At 48.0% G+C, this 18,107-nt stretch overlaps 1 protein-coding gene across 1 annotated transcript in view; it reads right to left on the reverse strand.

Moving 5' to 3' along the window:
• The window catches only part of LARGE1 (LARGE xylosyl- and glucuronyltransferase 1), a 609,947-nt gene extending 592,471 nt beyond the window's left edge, over positions 1-17,476 (reverse strand). The window contains exon 1 of the mRNA XM_005206780.5: positions 16,422-17,476. The gene's annotated coding sequence lies outside the window, so the exon portion shown is untranslated. The remainder of the gene's footprint in view (positions 1-16,421) is intronic.
• Positions 17,477-18,107: the final 631 nt, after the last annotated feature.

The following is an 18,107-nucleotide window of genomic DNA, read 5'->3' on the forward strand; positions in this document are numbered from 1 at the left end:
GCTTTAAAAAAAATCACAAAATACATTAAGTCAGGGATTTCTGGCACTGCCTTAAAAGTCTTGAGATTACCAACGCAGGGAACAGACGGTATCACTAATGTCATTTTGTCGATGGGCAGATGGGTGTCACAACAAGTACAAGTATTGGCTGGTAATGCGTGGAAGGGAAGACGCATGCCCAGGAGAGTGAAAGAGTTTTAGAGAAGACACCTGTAGTTCATTTGATCTTCAAGGTCTTCGGGTTAATATTCCTACTGAACATGTTGGGGTTTTCTGTTTGCTCAGCTTCTCCTTCAGAACCACCTTGTCTCCTCTCTCCAAGCAATTCAAATAGGATGGATCCCGTCTCTCCCGATCAGGTTCAAGGATGTGATCTTGGCCCTTCCAATCGGCTCACAGCCAGGACTTCCATCACATCTGTTGGGAAAAGATGCTCTCCTTTGTGATGCTGAGATGGCTAGGATGTAAGCCTGGGGTTCCTGAGGACCATCCCTGCCATCCCATGGGGACATTCTGCCTGAGAAGAGAGCAGAGTCAAGAGACAGAGCAAGGACTTCATGATGAAGGTTGAGGACCTGGATCCAGCACTACCTTAAGGTGCCTTTTAGAATCTAGTTACTGAAGCAGATAAAGTCCATTTCTCTTTCTTTAACATCAGTGTGAATAGGGTTTCTATCACTTGTGCCTGAAACAGTCCTTGCTGAGTCACTAGGCACTCTGGTATACAAGACCACATATCTAGTTACATACTTAAAAGTTTCATCAAAATTTAAAGTATGATTGCATTTTACTGAAATTCTGTACAATTTGAAGGATGCTTAATCAGGATGAGATGGTTAGCATCACTGACTCAATGGGCATAAATCTGAACAAACTTCAGGAGATAGTAAAGGACAGGGGAGTCTGGAGTGCTGCAGTCCATGGGGTCGCAAAGAGTCAGACACGACTGAGTGACTGAACAACAACAACAACATAATCAGGAGTACAGTGAAGGAGCCTTGAAGACACTGTGCACTGTGCTTAGTCACTCAGTCTTGTCTGACTATTTGCAACCTCATGGACTACAGCCCGCCAGGCTCCTCTATCCATGGGGATTCTCCAGGCAAGAATACTGGAGTGGGTTGCCATGCCCACCTCCAGGGAATCTTTCCAATCCAGGTATCGAACTCAGGTCTCTCGCATTGCAGGCAGATTCTCTACCATCTGAGCCACCAGGGAAACCCAAGAATACTGGAGTGGGTAGCCTATCCCTTCTCCAGGGGATCTTCCTGACCCAGCAATCAAACCCCAGGGTCTCCTGCATTCTAGGCAATATTCTTTACCAGCTGAACTACCTGGGAAGACATTGATGTTGCTAAAATTCTATGGGGAAAAAAAACAAAACAAAACACATACAGTAGTGTATAAGGGTCTGTGGCAGAAAACAACTTTAGAACTGTCCCCTCTGAACTGCAGTATCTTAGGAAGAAGTATACTACAGTGATCTTCAAGCTTTTTTTGAATTCTGAGATTTGAAAACCTCACCTATTTTTAGGCTACTGTCTAATGTTTTCATTATAAACTGAGTACCTTCTAAGAACAGAATTTTGAGCATATGGTAAACACAAACATTTTAAAATAAAACTTTCACATCATATTTTTAAATGGAATCTAAATCTGATACCTATCATTCATTTTTAAAGATTTAAAAGCAAGTTATTTTTTAAGATCTGAAATTTTTATAGCATTCCTTAGTATACGAAAGGGACCCAAATGCCTTGTTTTTAGCACCAAGTTTAAACAGGTAAAAAAAGGAGGAAGAGGCAGCCTTGCAGAAGTGCCTTGCTTATTTAGAAGTTTCCCACACACCAATTCAAACAGTTCCTTTGTTCAGTGCCCCTTAAGGATTTTGTACTCAGAGCAATGTACGTCAGTAAGATTAGTGCTGGACAAGAGATGTGGCTTTATAAAATGGAGACAAAGGACTATGAAAGGGGAGGTGGAAGTGGTGGTGTCAGTCCAATCAATTTCAAGAAAGCGTCCACATACGAGGTCAAAATTCTGGATGTTGACTCCCCTTTAAAACTACCCGCACCTGTCATACTCCATGAAAGGCTTCATGTATCCCCAGGGGTCTGTATAATCCAGTGTCAAGATACCTGGGCTAGTGGATCATGGACCAGTGATTACAAGGAAACAATTCTAGAGCCAGAACTGAGTTCCCATCTCTGGCTTTATCACATGGACAAATAGCCTCTGGGCACCTCAGTTTCCTATCTGTAACATGAACCTGTATGGCTCGGAGGGTTATAAGTTCCCATGCATGTCAAGCACGTCTCAGAAGTGCATAAGAAGCATCTGATAAATGGGAGCTATCATGGTGATCACCTGTTATCATGTTACTGTTATTTTAAATACTGCTCATGACAACTTACTTAAGAGTGCCTTCCTATACTCTTTATTGGCTCTCAGCCACTTTACCTGTTGGAGCCCAAATCCCCAGTGAGAGTCAGCAGCAAGATGGACCAAAAGCTCCTGAAAAAAATGGCCTCGAGTGATTACTGGGTAAGTGTGTGCCTTCACCTTCCAATTTCTGCAGATTTTCTGAGACCTCCGGACAGGGCTGAACAGAGAAAGTCAGTGGCCCCTCTCCTCATCCCTGGGTACTGTGTTTTCCTATTTCACTAAGCACAGCTACCAGAAGGGGGAGAGATGGGGGAGACACAATGGAGAGACTCTAAATAAAAACAACAATTACAACAGCTAATGTGTATAGAGTGCTTTCTGTGTACCAGTTCCTGTCCTGAGCATTACACACGCATTAACAGATTTACTGAGCTCAAAAATGCCATTTCAACAGGCGTTATGGATAAATCCGAGCAGAAGGAAAAGGAAATTGGCACAAAGAACAAGACAGAGAGAGCACCCCTGGGTATGCGTTAAATCAGACCGCCGCCGGAAAAGCAGCAGGACTTCCCGAACCATGTAACCAGAGCCCACGCCGCATGCAGGTTCACAAACTGTGGTGCCTGGATCACACGACCCGTCTGATAAGCCTAGGGTTCATCCATCACTCCTCCGTAATTTGCTGAGCAAACCTATTCAGGCAGCACCAATGCCTGGCTTACAAGGGCAGTGTAATAAAAACCCAAATGGACCTCACAAATACTAGAGGCAATAATAAATATTCCAACATAAACACGTGCTTATCGAGTGAAGAGTCTTTGGGCGCTGGGCTTCTGCACAAATTCAGCCAACCCTCCCCAGCCACTCCCCTTCACTGTCTGATAATTTCTCAGTCAATTACAATTGCAATTCTGCAACTGGTTCTCTAGGAATGTGGAATGGTATTAAGCCTAGTAAACGGAAAATGCGATCCAAGCCTCCGTGAGCATCGAGGGACTGACACTGTGGCCAGAAAAAAGGAAACACTTGAGGGTAAGGCCTTCAATCAAACACTTGAAGAAAAGGTGTGTTTTGGATTGCCTGACGATAACTCCATCAGGGCTTAAAAAGCCTAAGAGGAGAGGAATGAGGAGGCTGAAGATCTGAGAAAATGGAAAAAGCAGAAAAATGTAGCAGGGAAATAGCAGGAAAAGCAGTAAGTAGAAGAGGGATGGGGATGAGAGTGGTGGCAACACAGTCGTGGAGATTACAGAGACCAAAGGCCTTCCAGCCCGCCCGTCCCCTTGGTTACTGGTATAAAGGCTGGTGTGAAGACATGTCTAACCTGGAGAAATGGTAAGGCACCACCACCCCCTTCCCCTCCACCTCCACCACATTCCTTCAAGGCATCAAGGGACCCCAGGGATGACCCACCACCATCTGGTCACTGGCAAGGGAGTATACCTTCTTTAGGTTTGAGTATCCCCTTGCAGGACAGCAGAATACTCCAGGTTCAGCTAGAAAGTATTCCATTATGCCTGGACAGCAAATTCAATGAAATCCAAAATCACCACCACCACCATCCACCACTCATTGGGTATAAAACATGGTCCAGGCACATGGTACAACCAGAGCTGTGAGAAGCTGTCTATACTGAAGGGCTCCTACACTCGGGCGGGCCAGCCAGCTGGAGGCACAGGGAACATAGTGCAGAAAGCACAGCAGGAGAAGCCGTGCAAAGACAGATGCAATTCAGTGCCCAGTATCAAGAAAAGCTTGAAGGAAAGACTGCCTGAGCTGGGTTTGAAGGAAAAATAGAAGTACCCCAAGCAGATAAAGAGGGAAAGAGCTTATCAGGCAGAAGGAGAGGGAGATGCCCAGTTGGGTAGGTTTGAGGGCAAATAAGACATTGAGGGCTTCGCAGGTGGCACTAAGGGTTAAGAACCCATCTGCCAATGCAGGAGACATAAAGAGATGCAGGTTTGATTCCTGAGTCAGGAAGATCCCCTGGAGAAGGACATGGCAAGCCACTCTAGTATTCATGCCTAGAGAATCCCATGGACAGTGGAGCCTGGCGGGCTACAGCCCATAGGGTCACAGAGTCGGACAAGACTGAAGCAACTAACACACACACACACACACCAAACAGTAAGGAAGAAAAATAATAAGCTAGGGACTGGGGGGGGTGGTGGTGGGGGTAGATGAGACTGCAGAGAAAGGCAGGGGCCAGTTCACAGCAAGCTTTGTGCTTCCTGATAAGAAAGTTGGATGTTTTCCAGTGGCTGAGAGTGAGTCAGTGAGGATAAATACATAGGACATTCTAGAAAAGCCCTCATTCTTTTTAAAGATTCAAAAGAAAGACTCTCTATAAGGAACTGGACTATCCTATTTGAAAAATTCTGTTAACCATAATGGCCAATTGCACAATTCTGAAAAGTGTGTACTGTGATCTCTCACAGCAGGGCCCTCCTCAGGCAGACACACCACCAGTCACACGGAGCACGACCCAGCTTCACTTTCAAGGTGGATGTGGAGCCCAGATGTCAGAGTTCCAATTATTTCACACTCATCCCTCCAGAGCTGCTTTAGGAACCGCTCACAAGGAAAGGAAAATTTTCCAAGACTAGGAAAAGGGTTATTCTATCATCAAGAGCTCATTTGAACAAGCCCCCAATAAGACAGGGTCCAAGGGTTCATTTTTACCCCAAACCCATCCTCATGCCCAGCCTAGACAAGGGAGAAAGTACCACTAAGAACTGCTGCTACTGCCACAAACAGACTTCATTCCAATGAGACTACTTTCCATTGGGCAGTGAAAATCATCTCGGACTTCAGTGAGTGGGACCTGGGGAAAATTCTGACGCATCCCTCTGTTTCCATCCACCTGGACTGGTTCTAACCCAGTGGCCTTTAGAACTTCATATCCGATAGTACAAAAGCCTACTCGGTGACCTCCCAGCTGCCATCTCTCCCCACTCCAGTCTGGCCTCAATATTGCCACTAGGTTCAGCTTCCTAAAACAGAGCTTTGCGTACATACACCATCTTCCCGATCAAAAGCCTTCCAAAAGCCCATAGCCTCCGTCTAGCTTGCCAATTTCATCTCCAGTTCCTCACTAACGGAAACCCAAGCTGACTGACTTCACAACCCCAAAATGTCTATGTGTGCATTCATCAGCCTAAGCCGGCCCCTCTACCTCGTTTAATCCTTCCATTCAAATTTTAATTATCCTGTGTCCAAGGACCCAAGTCAAATCCTACCTCAGTTGAGTTGAAACAGCTAAAGTAAACTCCCACTTCTGATTTCCCATCAACTTTCGGCTCCAATAATCCACTGCGTTTTACTGCACTGCCACACTGTTGCTGCTGCTGCTCTGAACCATTCATTTGAATCTTCTGTTGTTAACTTCTCACACATTTTTTTTTTCCCCAATCACTCCAACTATGTTGCCTGAGGGCAAGGACAGAAGGCTTTCAATGTAATTTAATAAATGTTTCTTGAAGGATTCCTAAGTGCTAGGAGAGGAGCGGGAGGAGTATAAGCCAGTCTCAGTGCTTCAAGGCATGACGCAGAAGGAAGAAAATAAGAAAAGCAGACAGATATTGACAATGCCAAGGAGAAGAGGACAAGCACATTTTGGGGTGTTTTAGGTGATGCCCCCTCTCACTCTGTCCTTCCAGCTCCTAGTCACTAAGACCCAGATCGAAACTCTCTCCTTCTCTGACTCCCTCCAGCAAAATGCTACCCAAGACCCCACGCCCACTGCCCTCCATCCATGCCTTCATCCCATCGACCTCCCTCACCAAGACAAGGCTACTAGAGGATGCAAGGCCTGATCTCATTTCCATGTTCCTAACGTCAAACAGAGATCTCACAAAGCAGGAGTTTCCTGAATGGTGGCTGATGAATGAACACGGGCTAAGAAGATGTTGACTGATGACCTCAAGGAGACAGAAAGTGTAGAGGGCCTGTGGGCAGGAAGGAGAAATTCTGATTAGAAGCCAGGTCAGTACAGAGACAGCAGACAGAGGAGTTGGGACAGCTGTGAGTTGGATCCTGGCTCCATGCTCCATGACTGTGTGATCTGGGCAAACCTCAGCTTCCACAACTGGAAAATGGGAGAGTAAGACCACTTACCTCATAGGGTGATTGTTAAGGATGAAGTGACATAAAATGAACAAATGGAAGAGTGGCTGGCACAAAAGCAGCACACAAGAAATGTGGGCGTGGAAAAAACTGGAGCTGAGTGTGCTGGAGGAAAGGGCAGAGGGCAGACACCCAGAAGGTAGGGGATATGAAGAGGGAGAGCCTCAGGTTGCACGAGATGGTCAGGAAGCCAGGGTCCTCTCCTGCCTCCCTTCTGGACCATTCTCTTGACCTCCCCAGCCTTAGTTTCCCGACCGTGAAATGAAGGTCAAGTGGGCTCAAGGGTCAGCTGCAGCCCCAGCGGTGTCTCAACACTGCAGCTCAGATGTCCACCAAGAAGGAATCCGTGAGTACTTACAAGGTACTGCCAAGCCTGGGCAGGAAGGAATTATGCCAACAGAGAAGGGGGAGAAGATGCCAAGATGGCAAAGAAAGTCCTTCCTACTGGATGTTTAGCACCTGAGTCCCCCCTCTGTTTACTCAGGTCCATTTCATCCTCCAAATGCGGGAGCCCTGGCCACATCCACATCTAAGTCCCTCCACATTCATCAACAGAAAGGTCATCATCCACCATCCATCCAAAGGTGTGCTGTATTTAAGATGCTTTTCAAGGCAACCTGACATGCACATGTGAATCAGCATCAGAGCCTGTCCACTCCTCCCAGGCCAGAGAAGTCACAGTCCTTAGAAACCCAGAGGAAAGGAGACACACGCTGCATTCCAGGATCCTATTTCTCCTGCCTTTTTACAAAGTCATCAATGTCTGAACCACAACAATGAACCCCTAAGAGAATTCATTTCGCTGATCTGAAATGTCCCTCGCATTTTTAAGATAACAGCATTCGGCAGAGACCTCAAGAAGCCCATGTCTGTGAGTCCACCAGTATCCACTCAGCTATCTCTCCCCATCACCCGACTCTGAAGCTGGAAACACAACTCTGCCAGCAAATCATGCTGTGTGGACACAACTGTTTATTCACTGCAGACCCACTAAGTGACAGGCGCCATGCTTGTAGGCGAGAGAAGCCCCACCCTGTGAATCACTCAGCCTGCGCCTGTTTTGGCTCCTCAAGCAGCCACGAAATACCATTCCCTTCCCGGAGGAGAGCTGGCATCAGTCAAGGAGGCTGGTACACAAATAGTGTTGGCAGATTAAAGATCTATGCAACTGTTCTGGAAACAAAAGCAGGAGGGGATGGTTCCCAGTTAGCCACAAAAATGTTAACCTCAATAATAACAAACATGTGTCTAATGCATCAAGGCAGTCCCTAACCACAGAGTAACACTAAAGAGTCCATGATTGGCTACTGAATTTAAAAAAAAAAAAAAAAGAAGAGTAAGAATGAAATCCCCCTAAATTCTCAGGCTACCATTTAGCATGAGAAAGATCAGCGAAAGTCCTTTCTTTCCAATTGGCCTGGGGATGTCAAAATAAAGGGCTCTGTTAAGGGCAGGCTCCATCCAGTAGCCCAGGTTCCATCTCCATCTGCGTTTGCTGCCCATCCAAAGCATGGCCCCATAATGTGACACGAGAAGCTAAAATTATGGGTGAGACTGCACATCCCATTCTCACCCCAGCCTGTGATTATCTACCACTCCAGGTTGCCCAAAATTACCTCTGGAGCCTTAAACGCCTTCCATTTTCTTTCATTCCTAGAACCAATTCTTTTTTGGAAACTTTCACAAGAGATAAAGGAAAAAAAAACCAAAACCCAAAAGCCCTAGATATTTCAGGGCAGGGAAAAAGGAGCCAGCAAGTGAGCACGATTTCGATTTTTTTGTAAATGTCTCATGCATATCGCCTCAACTGTATACTTCGGTGGAACAAAATTAATTCCATGTCTCTCCAACTAGGAAAACTCAGAAGCCTGGAAACTCTAACTCAATTTACTTTTTAAACCACTTCTGTTCCTGGTATGTCCTAAGACATAGAACATGAGGGTGGTTGAGGAACTCATGCAGATGGATAGTTAGGAAGTTATGACTGAAATCGCCAGGAGGAATGGTGGTTAAACTGACAAACTGGCCCCAGTAGGTAAGCAAGCAAAGTAACACTATGCAGTCAGTGGTTACAAAGTTTATGCAACTACTTCTTTTCCGTAACACAGTTCAATATTAGGCTCCTTGGCAGGAGAAGCTGGTATTATTTGTTAGAATACTGAAGTAGGTGTTTTGTTTTGTTTTGAGTTAACTATAATCACCAAAGGTTATACCTGTACAATACTGAGAAGTAGGGAACAAAATACAATTATTGGAGGACACTTGCTCTACAATATTGTGTTGGCCTCTGCCACACATCAACACGAATCAGCCACAGGTATACGTATGTCCCCTCCCTCCTGAACCCCCCTCCCCATCTCCCACCCCATTCCACCCCTCTAGGTTGTTATAGATATGAGTTGAGCTCCCTGTGCTGTGCTTAGGCACTCAGTCATGTCAAACTCTTTGCGACCCCATGGACTGTCACGGGTCAGGCTTCTCTGTACATGGGGATTTTCCAGGCAAGAATAGTGGAGTGGGATGACATGCCCTCCTCCAGGGTATCTTCCCAACCCAGGAATTGAACCCAGGCCTCCCACACTGCAGGTGGCTTCTTTACCATCTGAGCCACCAGGGAAGCCCTGAGCTCCCTGTGTTATACAGCAAATTCACATTTGCTATCTATTTTACATATGGTAATGTATATGTTACCATGCTATTCTCTCAATTCGTCCCATTCTCTTCTTCCCCCATTGTGCCCACAAGTCTGTTCTCTATGTCTGCATCTCCATTACTGCCCTGCAAATGGGTTCATCAGCGCCATCTTTCTAGATTCCATATGCATGCATTAATATACAATATTTGTCTTTCTGTTTTACTTTACTTGTATAATAGGCTCTAGGTTCATGTATCGCATTAGGACTGACTTGAATATGTTTTTTATAGCTGAGTAATATTTCATTGTAAATGTGTACCACAATTTCTGTATCCATTCATCTGTTGATGGACATCTAGGTTGCTTCCATGTCCTAGCTATTGTAAAAAGTGCTACAATGAACACTGAGATACATGTATCTCTTTCAACTATGGTTTTCTCAAGGTATATGCCCAGTAGTGGGATTGCTGGGGGTTATGATAGTTCTATTCCTTGAAAAGTTTATATTTGAAAAATCCTTGGTTTTCCTATAATAGGCAAGGCTCTCAAAAGTGTCCATCATGATTGTGTTACTCAAATAACCTGAAATACAATAAAGGAACTATTACAAAAAGCTTTGCTATGAATCATTTTTGTAAAATAAAAATACTTTTGTACCCTAATTACTTCCTTTGAATTATTTGCTTCTAAAAATCAGATTTATAAGCCAAATTCTCCTAAAACAGGGCATTCCTATGCTTAGCTACAATTACAAAATAAACAGTTAAAGATTGAAAAAAATTCTCCCAATTCTCCTAAAATAGGCCACTTAGCTTCAATATTGAAATAATAATGCCACAAACCTTATATTTACAATTGCACTTACTTCTAATCTCCTCTTTCCAATAAGCACAGCCCTTTCTACCCAGGAGAGCATCAGAGCCAGAGTGGTGAGGAAACTTCTTTCTAGCAACACAAATTTGAAGGCTTAAAGTTAAGTTGGTTTGCAATTTTCCTGACTTCTACTTCGACACAATTGCTTTTCTGCATCTGTTTTTCTTCCCAAAATTCCTCCCTTCACACTCACCCCACATCTCCCCTACAAGGTAATCTCCCAGGCGAAATGAGAAGGTTCCCCTTTCCCTGTTAGAGTCCAGGCTTTGCAAAATGCCACAGGGTCAACTCAGCTTTTATCTACTTAATTTGGAAACAATTACAATTTTCAGCATCGCTTTTATCACAAAGTGCATCATCATCATGTAGTTCTCAAAGAATAGATAATACTTCCAAACCCACTGGTTTCCATAATACAGAACTTAGCAAGCAAGCCCAGATGCATATCAATGGCCTAACATATCAGAGAAATTCTATTGCAATCTACAATTCTATGGAATCTAAAATCAACACAGCAAAGGTTTTGTGGTTCTTTTCTTCATCACCGTATGCTTGCAGTGGTTTGATAATTCAAGGTACAGTACACCTTTGAACTGGTCAGGTCTCTTCCCATTTTAGAGCTAGAAAACTAGAAAACCTAAGTACTCTGGGCTTTGCCACTAACTTAGACAAACCCTTCCTCTGGCCTCTGCATTCCTAGTTACAAGACAAAAAACTCAATGAAGTATGGAGACAGCACCCGAAGCCACCCGGAGATGTCAATACACAGTCTAAGGTCACACAGTAAGTCAGCATCAGTTCAGTTCAGTCACTCAGTCGTGTCTGACTCTTTGCAACCCCATGGACTGCAGCACACCAGGCTTCCCTGGTCCACAACCAACTCCCAGAGCTTGCTCAAATTCAAGTCCATCGAGTCAGTGATACCATCCAACCATCTTATCCTTTGTCGACCCCCTCTCCTCCTGCCGTCAATCTTTCCCAGCATCAGGATCTTTTCCAATGAGTCAGTTCTTCACATCACGTGACCAAAGTACTTAAGTTTCAACTTCAGCATCAGTCCTTCCAATGAATATTCAGGACTGATCGCCTTTAGGATGGACTGATTGGATCTCCTTGCAGTCCAAGGGACTCTCAAGAGTCCTCTCCAACACCACAGTTTAGAAGCATCAATTCTTCAGCGCTCAGCTTTGTTTATAGTCTAACTCTCACATCTATACATGACCACTGGAAAAACCATAGCTTTGACTAGACAGACCTTTGTCAGCAAAGCAATGTCTCTGCTTTTTGATACGCTGTCTAGGTTGGGCACAGCCTTTCTTCCAAGGAGCAAGCATCCTTTAATTTCAGACTGCCGTCACCATCTGCAGTGATTTTAGAGCCCACGAAAATAAAGTCTCTCACTGTTTCCATTGCTTTCCCATCTATTTGCCAGGAAGTGCAAATCAGCATAAGTTGAAGCAAGATGTGAACCCAGATCTCCAGATTTTACCTAAACTCTGCTGCCTCCCAGTCAACTCAATTGAACTCAGGGAAGGATGACAGAGACAACATATACACAGAGAGAGAGAGAGAGAGAGACATCTACTTTCACTTTCATCCTGACTACTGTTTTGGGAAAACTAAATATATTTGACCCTGGGGATCACTACTGCAACTGTGGTTTTCCGTTCTCTCTAATATCCTCTGGCCAGTGTGTATGTGTGTGCCAAGTCGCTTCAGTCACGTCCAACTCTTTGCAACCCCATGGACTGTAGCTGACCAGGCTCCTTTGTCCATGGGATTCTCCAGGCAAGAATCCAGGAGTGGGTTGCCATGTCCTTCTCCAGGGGATCTTCCCAACCCAGGGATCAAACCCACATTTCTTACATCTCCTGCATTGGCAGGAGGGTTCTTTACCACTAGTGCCATCAAGGAAGACGGATGCCTCTGTTCCTCACTTCAAGTTTTCATCCCACAAAACAGTCATGGGCACACGCATGCCCATCCTCAATACTACAAAACTCTTCCTTTTCCAACAGCAAAGAAAGTTGAGGCCACAACTGAGACAATCCAAACACAAGACGCTTTTTGAGGGTTAAATGCAGCCATAACTCTACCCAGAAGCAAATCTGACAAAATGGAATTTGCTCTCATAGGGAAGAATTTTCCCCCTCACTGTATCATTTGTCAAGTAACACTGTCATTTCTCCCACTGCTGCATAATCACCTAATGAAAGGCGCAGATGTAATTCATGTACACAGGAGGACAGACTTATGGTTGATAAGGGACCTTTTCTTTATTTGTATTGCTAATAGTTTATTAAAAAAAAACAACAAACAGGCAAAATGCTACATGTAGGATAAAGAACAAAAAAAGAAAATGTCCTTTTCTGCTTTTAATAACAATGTGGGATAATCAACTGGTACTCTTGGACCTTATCCAGCAATCATTCTTGCCACAGCTTGAATACACAGAGCATGAAACTAGGAATCCTGTTAAATTATTTCCCTGCTAAGTAACACCAAGCTTTCCTCTTCCAGAACATCCTATCTTCCAGCCACACTACTGACTGTTCTCCATTCACACTACATATTTTAAGGTTTCCATGCTGTTCTTTCTGCCTGGCATTCCCTCCCATTCTACTATCCTGGCAAACTCAAGCTCATTCTTCAAACAAACCTGTACTCTAGAATACCTCATTGTAGTGGTTCAATGTCTGCCTGCCCCCAGAAGACTATAAACTAATCATGGGCCCTCAGGAGCCTCCACACAGAGCATGGCATCTGTCACATGACAGATGTTCTGTTATCATCTGCTAAGTTAAAAGAAGAAAAGCCTCCTGGAATACACTCAAGAAGATCCCCTGGGGAAAGGAATGGCTACCCACTCCAGTATTCTTGCCTGGAGAATTCCATGGATAGAGGAGCCTGGCAGGCTACAGCCCATGGGGTTGCAAGGAGTTGGACACAACTTAGTGACTTTCACTTCCGAGCCTTAGCTTTACTGGCTGCTGCCTCCTGCTCGCCAAATGTCAGTAGGGTCAGGAAGGAACAGAGGACCTGAGTGCCTCTCACTGTCAAATGCTCTGGAGCAGAGGTTCAAAGCCTCATCAACACTAGCAGATCTTGTGAGGTGGCTGAATCACCAAGGGTGTCAAGGGCTGGGGGTGAGGGGGTGACCTGGAGTTCTTAGTCCCCTAAGTCTTACATCCATGACCCTGTGTGCACCCACTCTGAGAATCCCTGGCTGCAAACACACCTTCACCTTATTCTTGGACCCTAAAGGAGGCCCAAATCATGCGTCAATTTCTTACTCAACCTCTGCCACGTGGCTTCCTTGAAAGTCACAAGACTTAATTCATATCTTAAGATTACAGGACACACCTTCCCCAAGACCAGTTTTCTATTTTCCTGTTCTAATCTCTTACCCCCTGGCTATACTGTGCTTAGGAGAATCAATCTACAAAGCCTTTGATAGCAGAAATAGTTTTATGCTGACCATTTCCCCTAGGTCCCATCAGTAGCTCTCCTCAAACTACTTAAATATGCACTATACATATGGGTAAAGGATCACAAATACAGCCTACTAGACTCCAAAATTCTGGGAAATGTAATGACTCCAGCAGCTTCACAGACCCAAAGGCTGAGTCTGATTCTTGATGCTGTGCTGGGTCTTTAAGACTCCAGTAACTCCTAAATCTTGGCAACATCTGCCTCTCTTTGTGCCAGTATTCCAAGCTGGGCAGTCTCTTCTTGGACTCTTTCTCCAACCTTTCCTGTCTGCCCATCTCTGGAGTCAGTTTTGATAAGACTTGGCCACGGTGGGTAAGCCTGGGCCAGGCAGCTTTGTTCTTCAGCTGAAATAGAATTATCTTCCATTTTTGCTGCATAACACCTAGACACTAATGATTTAATACTGTTAAAAGTGCACAGAGAGCACCTGAGATGAGCGCACAGCCACACTGCCAACAGTTGTTACATCTGTATAAATACAGGCATGTACTTTTAAGGGAATGGCAGTGAGAAACTTTAAGCTTAATGGAGTCAATTTAGGCACCAACTAGAATGGAGGTGGCATGTTTTTATGAAGACAGCAGGAGATGTACAGCTCAAAAAACCAAAAGGGGGTGTTAAGATTACAAACCCCCAGGGAAATGAGACCATCATCTAATGCCCAAGGAGAGAGTTTGCAGGAGGTTCTGTCTCCCCAAAACTTATAGCCCTCATGTACTTAGATTATCACCGAGTCTTTTCAGAGTCTCACACAGTACTTTGTAGATCACCTGTCATTGCCCAAATGACACTTTAGATGTAAGCAGGCCTACTGCTTAAGCATTCAGAATCCACTCATTAGTGCAAGCATGTACTGGGTACCAAAAACTTGGATTCCTGAGCTTTCAAGATAAACCACAGCCTTTTGTAACACAGGTCCTGGTGTTTTCTTCATCGGTGATGGAATAGAAAACTAGTCCCCCCTAGTGTCCTGCCACTGTACAAAGCGGAAGGATGGAGGCACTCCTGCATCAACTTTCAAGCAGGACTCAGGATCCCAGAACCACAGGAAACCTTCGCTTCCTTCCCAAGAGGTGGAAGCACTCCTGGGACCTGCAATGATATGGAAAAACCTTGCATTTCATTATGGAGGCCCTTCTAAGTTATGTTTTAAAAAGGCAAAGGAATCTGCATTATCCCACGCCAAAAAGTTAACCCCCAACCCAGCACACTTCATTCAGTGTTAGCCATACTTGCTAGCAACATCCACTTATCCCAGAGTGATACCGTATTTTCTTTTAAAACCACTAGGGAGATTTATTTCCTTTCCCTACCATTCTCAAAAACCCACTAAGAGCTAAACCTTGACGATTTTGCCTCTCTGTTCCATTTAGTTTTCTTCCCGGGATGGAATTAATAGGGCCAGGCTCGATAAATGTGTGTTCTCCGCAAGCAATTTTCACTAAAGTGTAAAGTACTCTTGAAAAATAAAGGTGCACTAAAAGACGTGTGAAACCTTCAAGCCAGTTTTGTTTTTTTTTTTAGTCCTCAGCAAGGACTCTCCATGCCCGTGAGTAATTCATTCATGTCACCCATTTGTGAGGGATGAGAGAAGAAACCTCCACGTGTTCCTTTCCCAATTTAGAATCTTCCTTTATCTTAAGTCTATCAAAGCTGACTCCTGAGGTGGGAAGGAGGCAAGAGAGGTGAGGAGGAAAATTAACCTGAAGTGACTGCCGGCAGGGAGTGAATAAGCACTTTGGGTTTTCACCTGTGTCGAAGAGGGCTGGCACTTGCCTTTAGGGAAGACGAATGCCCACCTGGTGCCCCTTCCCCAGTCCCACTCCCACCCAGGAAGGAAGCTGGCACCAGAGCCCACTCTGGGGGCACTTACATAAGACCCTGGAAAACTTCCTGTGACATTCAAGCAGAGTGTAAGCTGCTATCCTGCTCCCTCGGGGGTTCATTTTAATGACTGAGTGACAAAATTCACAGATTCAGAAATGGGCAAAAACCTGCTCAACTGAGGTACATCAGCTCAGGGACAAAAAAAAAAAAAAAAATCCATCCCCATTAACAGGGTCACCCGGGGGGACATATTCAGGGCAGGAGAGACAATCTGCTCCCTCCTAGGTGACCCATTTAAAATCAGATCGTTCCAAGGAAAGCTCAAGGGTTCAGTAAATTTCAAACAGGCAAGGGTAGGCTTGCGGGGACTGAGGTTCCTTAAGAGGAAAATTTCAAAGAAGGTGCTAAGGCAGTAAGCAAAACAACTTAAGAATGCACAAACTTTGGAGTCATTCCACCCTTCAGAAACAATGACTTTCACAAGACTGGATCGCTACCTAGAGACTACCCCTCACAAGCAGGTTTGTCTAATAGGGGTGATACTGATGGGGTTTCCTGCCTCCAGCTACCACTGTCACCGAAATCGCACTGTCCAATCGAGGGACTCGCAATCTGTGGCTCTCACCCCAAATTGGCCTCGACTCTGCAACATGGATCAAAGAAAGTTCTTCACAGCATCACGCCTGGAAAGGCTGGTGGGGATCGCCCAAAGGGACAGCTTCAAATACAGCAGGTTCCCCTAAAGCACAGATGCTCACAGCTAACAAGCAGCATGGGAAAGGGTGAGTGGATAACACCTCCTGGTGTTAACGGGAAATTCCTCCTTGCTTCCAGTTAGCAGCCCGAGAGCCTAGGAGGAGGGCAGGCCCGGGGACGAGTCCAGCAGGACTCCAGAAACTCGGCGACTTCTCACTCCAGCCTCTCCAGGGCTCTGGGCCCAGGCGGCAGAGGGTGTTCCCTCACTCCCTCCCTCTTCCCCGGCATCCTGAGTACAGGGAGTACCAGCCACAGGTCGGGAGAACTTGTCCGGCGCCGCTCACCAGGGAGCCCCGCGCTGGCTCTCTCGCACTCCCGGGGTTCCTACCTTGGCCGTGACTGCCGCTGGGCAGAGGGAGACCGCGGAAGAGCCGGGTGGCGCGGCGGCGCCGCCGCCTACGAGGCGCAGGGGTTCCGGGTCGGGGTCCCAGCAGGCGCTGCCCGAGTCCGAGCGTCGGTGCCAAGCGCAGACTTCGGGGCAGCCCCCGCCTCGGAAGGCGGCGGGGAGGGTCCGGGCCGCTCGAGCTGAGCACCGTTTCTTCTTCCTCTCCCTTGGGCACTGCTGCCTGGAGCTGCTCCCTGCCCCCCGGACTCTTCCGAGCCGGGGGCGCCCCGCATGGGATGGGGCCTGGGTCTGCCTCGGACTGGGGTCCGGGGAGGTGGCGCTGGGGAGAGACGCGGGGCGGCCGCCGGGGCCGGCTCCACCTCCCGCGCTCCCCGGAGCCGCTTCGCCCCTTCAGGGCAGGGCCTGCCCGCTCCCTGCCCGGCAACCGCGCCCCCAGCTTCGGGCGCCCGGGCTCCCGCGCGGCGGCGGAGCGGCGGCAGTCCGGCCGGGCCGGGCACCGAGAGCGCAGCGGCTAGGGGGCTGCAACCGGCCGCGGCGCCCCCTCCCCCCGGGCCTGCGCCGCCCGCCCGCGGCTCCGCGGTAAGGAGACGCTGGAGAGGGCCTCGCCCCGGCCTGGGGCGCGGGGCCGGGGGCGCGGGGCCGGGGGAGGCGCCCCGGGAAGGTCACCGGAGCGGAGGCGGGGCGCAGAGCAGTGGGTGCGGGGAGCCGAGGCGGGCGGCCCCGCTGCCTCCGGGAGCGCTCGCCGGCCTCGGCCGCCGCCGCCGCCTCCGAAACGCGCCGGCTTCCCCGAGCGCCCGGCACTCGGAGCTGGGCGGTCGCTGCAGCCGCCGCAGGCAGCCGGGCGCCGCTGGCCGGAGCCGGCGCGCGATCCCCGCCTCGCGCGCCGGACCAGGCGGGGGCCGCCGCGCGGGGCTCGGCGGGGGTGCGGACGGGCGAGCGTTGGGGTCCGGGGTCCGGGCTGGCCCCGCCGCCGCGTGCCCAGGGCGCCGGGCTCGCTCAGCAGCTGCAGTGACTGTGTGTCTGTGTCATGTCTGTGCAGCTGGGGGGGACCGCGAGCCCCGGCCGGGCTCCGAGCGGGGGCGGGGCCAGTGCCCGCCTCGGCGCCCGCCTCCACCCCGTGACGGCGGGACCGGCCAATTGCAGGCGCCTCAGCCTCACGGACCTAGCGGCCGCCCCCCGCCTAGGCTCCGCCCCCGGGCGAGGCTCCTCCCTTCTACTTCTTCTGCTCTCTCGCACGCAGGCGGAAGCAACACCCGGAGCCGGGATTCTGGCCCGGGCCGAGATGAAAGGGTGCAAGCTGGGAGCTCCCCGCCCTTCTCCCTCCCCAGCCGGGCCGCTCCCGGCCGCCTCGGGCTTGGCGAGCCTCGCGGAAAGAGGGGGAAGGGAAGCGGGACGGGTCCGCAGCTGCTGCCGTAGACACTCGTGTTGCAAGCTCGCGAGGCCGTGCAGCCTGTCCACGCCTGCTTATACAAAGCAGCCGTCGTGGAAAGTAGGAAGTTTCCCCGCCTCCACTTTTACTCGGGTCGCCGCTCCTCTCGAAGGTGGGCAGGATATGGGACAGGCTGAGGCTGCGAGAAGCCACGTTGAAGGGCTTTGACAGCATCATTTGGAGCTACGTATTCAAGAATCCGGTCCAAGGCTCCGTATTCTTTCGGGGAAACTGCATTT

Source organism: Bos taurus, chromosome 5 (assembly GCF_002263795.3).
Source record: "Bos taurus isolate L1 Dominette 01449 registration number 42190680 breed Hereford chromosome 5, ARS-UCD2.0, whole genome shotgun sequence".
NCBI lineage: Eukaryota > Metazoa > Chordata > Mammalia > Artiodactyla > Bovidae > Bos > Bos taurus.